Source organism: Phalacrocorax aristotelis, chromosome 2 (assembly GCF_949628215.1).
Source record: "Phalacrocorax aristotelis chromosome 2, bGulAri2.1, whole genome shotgun sequence".
Taxonomy (NCBI): Eukaryota; Metazoa; Chordata; class Aves; order Suliformes; family Phalacrocoracidae; genus Phalacrocorax; species Phalacrocorax aristotelis.
This window is the reverse complement of record NC_134277.1, coordinates 19,474,693-19,480,692: the sequence shown is the minus strand read 5'-3', so window position 1 is coordinate 19,480,692 and position 6,000 is coordinate 19,474,693.

Genomic DNA, 6,000 nt, shown 5'->3' with positions numbered 1-6,000 from the left:
TTTTCTTAAGCCGTGACAAAATCAGCTTATCTGCTGAAGGTGTGCGATGAGGAGAGGAAATGCGGACTGTAACGCCTAAGCTGAGCTAAACTAAGCTAAGCTTAGCCATGGGACGGGTGTGCAGAACGCGCTGCACGGGGCGCAGCGGTGCCCGCCGGGCGGGACCGGAGGTGGGACCCACGGGCGTGGGTACGGCTCGGAGGAGGCAGCGGCAGCGAGAGGCGGGCAGGCTGGGGCGTCCTGGTGGGGCGTCCTGGACAGGCCTAACGGACGGGTTAGCAGGTTAGATTAAACCGGTGTCGTTTAAATAGACATTTTAACAGTTTTTTACTTATACTCTGCGGGGGACGGAATAGTATGCCAGAGAGCCAACTTCCAATAATTCATTAATCTTGCTTTCCATCTTTGCTGTCTTCTGAGCTGGTGCTGCTTCCCAGCCACCGTGTACGTGCCGGAGCAAGTGGTACGTTCCGAATGCCTGCAGCCCACCTCCGTGTTTCTCATGCTGTCAGCCCAGTGGAAGGAGAACAGATCCGGAACCACGCCGCCTTATGCCACCCTCCTTCCAGTTCTGTAACAATTATCATATTGCTTTCACAGCCTCACGGATGAGAAGGAGCTTGCTCTGTTGCTCTGATCGTTGTCTGCCTTTATATAGCCATATTAGAAGTTCAAACCTGGACTCGCTCTACCCATTTTGTATCCAGTCTTTTGGGGAAAATGCTAACAGCCTCTCAGACCACTGTGGGTAAAATTACAGCTTTTAGGGGAGCATTCCACTTTCCTAAAGGTGAAAGTTGGTAATAGTTTACAGTATTTATCCATTAAATATACAACTGGTAGAATTCTGCCATTCATGTACTAGAAAGTATTAGAGGAAGAAAAAGTTGGTTTTAGGAGACACCTGGGCATAATGAAATATGCTCAGTGGTACCTGGGGGGCTCTTACAGGCCAAGTAGGAAGACATTTCAATTTGGTACGCTGCTTTCAAAACGAAGTCATTGCGACTTGCAGGACACAAGCCATAACAGACGAATCCAGGGCGTACCATGGGTACGTCTGCATTAGGAGTTTGGTGTCCAATGTGGGCAGTTTTTTAGGTGCATCCTGTTAGTGCACTTACATCAGAACTGACAGGCCGAGTCTGGTGTTAAGCAGGCTTCTGTAAATTAAAGTCTGGCTGAGTGCTAAAGCAAGTGAAAATTCTCTTGTGATAAATGCTTTGTTTCTTACATGAAGCCAGATCTGTTTGCTTTTTGGTGGGTTAAGGAACTAGTCTTAGAAGAACTATTGCTACAATTGACAACATGTTTGAAAGAACAGAAGATCGGGTTTACAAAGTGACAGAGGCCGACTCCAGAATATGCCTGCCTCGGAAGTGGTGCCTGTATATTAAGACTGAGTTATGCTGGAAAAAAATAGTTGCTCTTCACAGTGCATTAGAATAAACTTAACAAAAAGTAGTGAATTTGATAAACAGCAGGTACAGATTTGTACAAACCTACATAAAGTAAATAAAAATATTTTTGTAAAATATATAGGAGATTTTCATAATGGGCAAAATCCTTTTGTATTTCAACTGCATGTCAACATTTCATGTGACTATTGAGAAAGAAAGTCTAATGTTTCATCTAAACTTTGGGATTAAAAGCTACTGATTCGTACCCAGAATCACTTTTCAAGATTTGAAGAGTCTTCTTGCTTGGAGGTGGGCAAGAACAACTTCTAAAGCTCACGTTCACCCTAAAGATAATGCAATCAATTCAGTTCCCACCTCAATACAGATAAAGCTGCTGTTGCATCAGCATCACAGTAGTTCTGTAGTAGGGCTCTGTAGTTCTGAAGCTATTTGGATTACAGCTAGAAACTCATTAATTTTGCCACTGCTGTATGAGTACTGGTTTCTTCTACCTTTTGGACTAGTTGGGTCACTGTTACAGAGTTTTCTGTCATTTTAAACCACATCTTTATGAGACCACTGGAATACAAGAGATTGTTCTACCTACACCACAGACAGAAGCTTAACGATTTGGAAAAGGTTAATGTGAACCAGATACTAAAAAATAGATTCCTCTGGCATTGAGCTGAAAAACCTAAGCAGGAAATGTTTGTTCTTCCTGTCAAGGTTGGACGACTGTGTTTTGTCAAGTCTTTCTTTTGGTATTATTCTCTTCCAACAGTTTTACAGGGCTCACTTAAGAAGTGTAATGAAGTGTCATGTCTCACTAATAAATAAAAATATGGAAATGAAAAACTAGACAAATCTAGCTGGGGTACAGTTTGAAGGATAGTGCTGCTATCAGCAGCCACTGGTCCTATCCGCACAGTTGCTCTTCTCCATGTAAGATTTTTTCCGTGGCATAAAGTGTAATACATTTTTTAGTTTTGTTGCAAATGGGACAAATTTGTGGTTCTGTAAACCCACAGAATTAACATAAACTAGAATTAGTGAGGTTCTTTGCATGATGGAAATGAAGCTGCTAAGGATTTTGCTGCGGCAGTATATGCACTTTCTGAGGGTCTACATTCTTTTTAGGATATCAATTGGTATAGAATGAATGAATTTAGAGTAGATTTTCAAAATCTTCTTTAATTAGGGCCAAAATATTATTATTTTAAACATATCAGAGTCTTAACTGTGAAAAAGACTGTAAGCATTCTGAAAAACTTTCCTATTATCTTTGTTCAGCTGTTTGTTTATAAATTAAAGGTAGGAGGAAAAGAATAAACACTTTTAGATACACAACCATGGGAAATGATCAAGGGGGGCAAGAACAAAGAGAATAGGGTAGATCATACTGACAAGTAGGTCCGGGCAGGTCAGGACACATAGCCAAAAGATATAAAGGAGCAGATGGAAAAAGTGACACACTGAGAAACAAAGCAGAGTTAAGGCTTATATGCAAATCCCTTGTGAATGTATTTATAACTTGGGCCTTTACAGAATGAATTTTATAATTTCAGTTACATATTTTTTCCTCTCTTACCCTGTTACTGATAAAAGCAGGACATGTAGCATCTACCCTTTCACAGCTCTAACGTAAAGAAATATTGAAAATAGAAGGTTGGGGGCAGGGTTACATCAAGAAAGCAATCCAAGACAAACGTTATCATGGAGTTGCCCATTAGCCTTTGCAACTCCATTACGTATTCTCCTCCCAAGAAGTTATAACAAACATTTGACAACTCCGTTTAATATGTAAACACCAAAAATAGACAAGAAAATAATGAAAATCCAGAATATTTCAAGTGGTATGGCTTACCTAGGAAGAAGTCTGCCAATTAGAGGATGAAGTAAGAGCTCTTATTCTGGTTCTGCCTGTTGCTGCAGCTGGTATGTGAACAGCAGATCTGTAAACAATCTCATCAAGCATAAACCTGCATTGCTTAGTGCTTACAAGGTAAGCGAACCCCCCCAGTGTTGCAGAGAAAGATATTTTTGGGTAAAATGGCCACTGAAGAGATTACTGAAAACAAAAGTCTAGTGGATACAGTACTTCAGGGTATGTTGAAAGCAGTTCTAAATTGCTTTCACATCCAGCTTTCATATACTGCAGAATTTTGCGTTCTTTTGCATCACCTGAGGCAGTTAACCGGTCCATAGGCTGGATGCTGAAGACCCTGAGTGCAGCAGAACATATTTGCCAGTGTTACAGACACATGGGAGAACATGAAGCAGTTTTTAAAACCTTTTCCCTACATTCAGGAGCCTAGGGGGACTGTAGGAAAAGCTGTCCAATTAGGCAGGGCTTGGTAGCATCCTACAATATACAGTGGTGTAGATGCTATACTTCCCCTCTGTGACTGCTGTGCTGTGCAGGTGATGGAGTGGCACCGCAAGCTGGAATCTAGCTTCTGTCCACCTTCAGTGTCACCGGAATTAGCACCCTGGGGAATCAGAAAGTTCAGCTTTAAAGCAACTGCAGCTTCTAAGGTCCATGAGGGAAACTCAGAGCATTTAGCTATCACAGTACTGAGTCCACAAGACTGACTTAGGCTTTGAAAATTAACTATGATAATTTTGATATCAGAAAAATGCCTAAAAGCTGCCATTCAAGTGTTAGTCTGGTTTTTATGATCTTTAAATCAGTGTTAGGTACCGCTTGACAGGATCCTGGGCTTTGACTTATTCAGTCTACGATAAACATCTTTAATACAAAACTACATTTTTGTTTGTTATTAATCTCACTGTGCCAGACTAGGGCAGTGAGAGCTTCACTTTGCAATTTCCTGGCTCCTGCAGATACTCTTCCTGCTTTTCAAGTTCATGTTATTAATATAGAGTTCTTTACAGCTGAAATAAATACAAACAAAAATTTCCTTTTGTCCTGCACTACTAGAATAAACTTTATTTCCCTCATAATATTATGCAAATATTTCCCCTAACCAGCTATTGAGAAGTATTGGCGTTTGAATGATAAAGCATTCTTTTCAAGACATGCTGTTCATATCATATCCTATGACATGTTCATCATGCACAGCCATGAAAACTAGTCAGGGAATTGTAAATACATAGCGAGTCACACCCAATGTAATTAATTTAACTGTTAGGGTTTGTTTTCTTTTTAAGGGAGGTTATTCACTTGACTTCATCCCTCTTTTTTCTTGCTTTTAATAAACTACAACAAATTTTGGAAAATCTGCAAAACAAAAGAATTCAGAGTGTTTTAAACAAGTAAACGAGCAATAGTTTAAGGACTTTTTTTCCCCCAAAATAGCTCAGTCATCTTTGATGTAGTTTTGTATACTTCACAGCTTGCCTAGAATAAACAATGCGCTCACAAAGTGTATTGAGAAGCAGAGTCTGATCCAGCAAGTTCTCCTGTAGCATAGGCATGGCTAAATGTTCATGGCCCGCCAACCCCTGAGCTCTGTTGCTGCCCAGAACGACCCGCTCCCTGAGGGGGCTGGAATGCTGCATTTAGACCACTTCCTAATTTTATTGTTTGTTTAAAAGCCAGACCATTCTCTTGAGCAAACAGAAAAACTGTGGCTGTTCCCTTATTGTGCAGTGCTTGGGGCCACATGTTGAACGCTGCTGAATTTTTGTTCCTCTGAAGAGAGAATTATTACGTTGCTTCCTTAGCTTTAATACAGCCCTTGAAGCAATGTGGGAGCAGTTCTAGAGGTACTTGTCTATCTTCACAGCAGCTCTGGGAATTAGAGGATTGAATCACCTGAATTTTCCATATGGGGGCTCTCACCTAGCAAGAGTAAATTAAACATTAATTTCATTAATCTTGAGTGACCAGTTTGAGACAACAGCTTTCAAACTATTACATAGTGCTGTCTAGGTTCAAAGCATAGCTTCTAACTTTATGCACATACATCCTGTATTTAAAACACGGGCTCAAATTGCAGAAGTCAGGAACCCCAAAAATGAGAAATGCAGTATTAATGGCTCCCAGTGAAAAAGCCAGGTACAAGCCATTTACCATTGCATTTCAAAAACATCCTATGACAAAGTTGTGAATAAATCATGTTGCTCCAGGGAATAGGTTAAGTGCTTTAAATCTCACTTCTCTTCCTTCGACTCCTACTTTCCAGTCGCCAAAACAAATGAGATGAGGGTTCTTGGAAGACAGACCCTTTTAGTAAACAACTTGAATCTGTTCCCTTTATTGCATGGTCCTAATTCATTCCCAGATGATCATATTTATTTATTATTGTAAGCATGGAGCAGCTCTACTTACAAACAAAAATTTTATTGTGTTGGACACTGTGCAAAGAGAGAAAAAGATGATCCAGGCCACAGATAACTTACAATCTAAGCCTAAGTCCAGAAACAACCGGCTACAGTGCCAGGGGAGTTCAAGGAAACCATGCAGGCCAGTGAGATAAACCCCTAATCTCAGCTCAGCAGCAGCTCAGCTGTTCTTAAATTTTTGGTAGGCACCATTGCAAAGGAACATTTGAGGAAGGATTTGAAGAGCAAGTTACTCCAGCGTTTGCGTGCTTGTGTGAACTTCTCCAGGCTGTGGAGCTGACGTGGAGGCAGG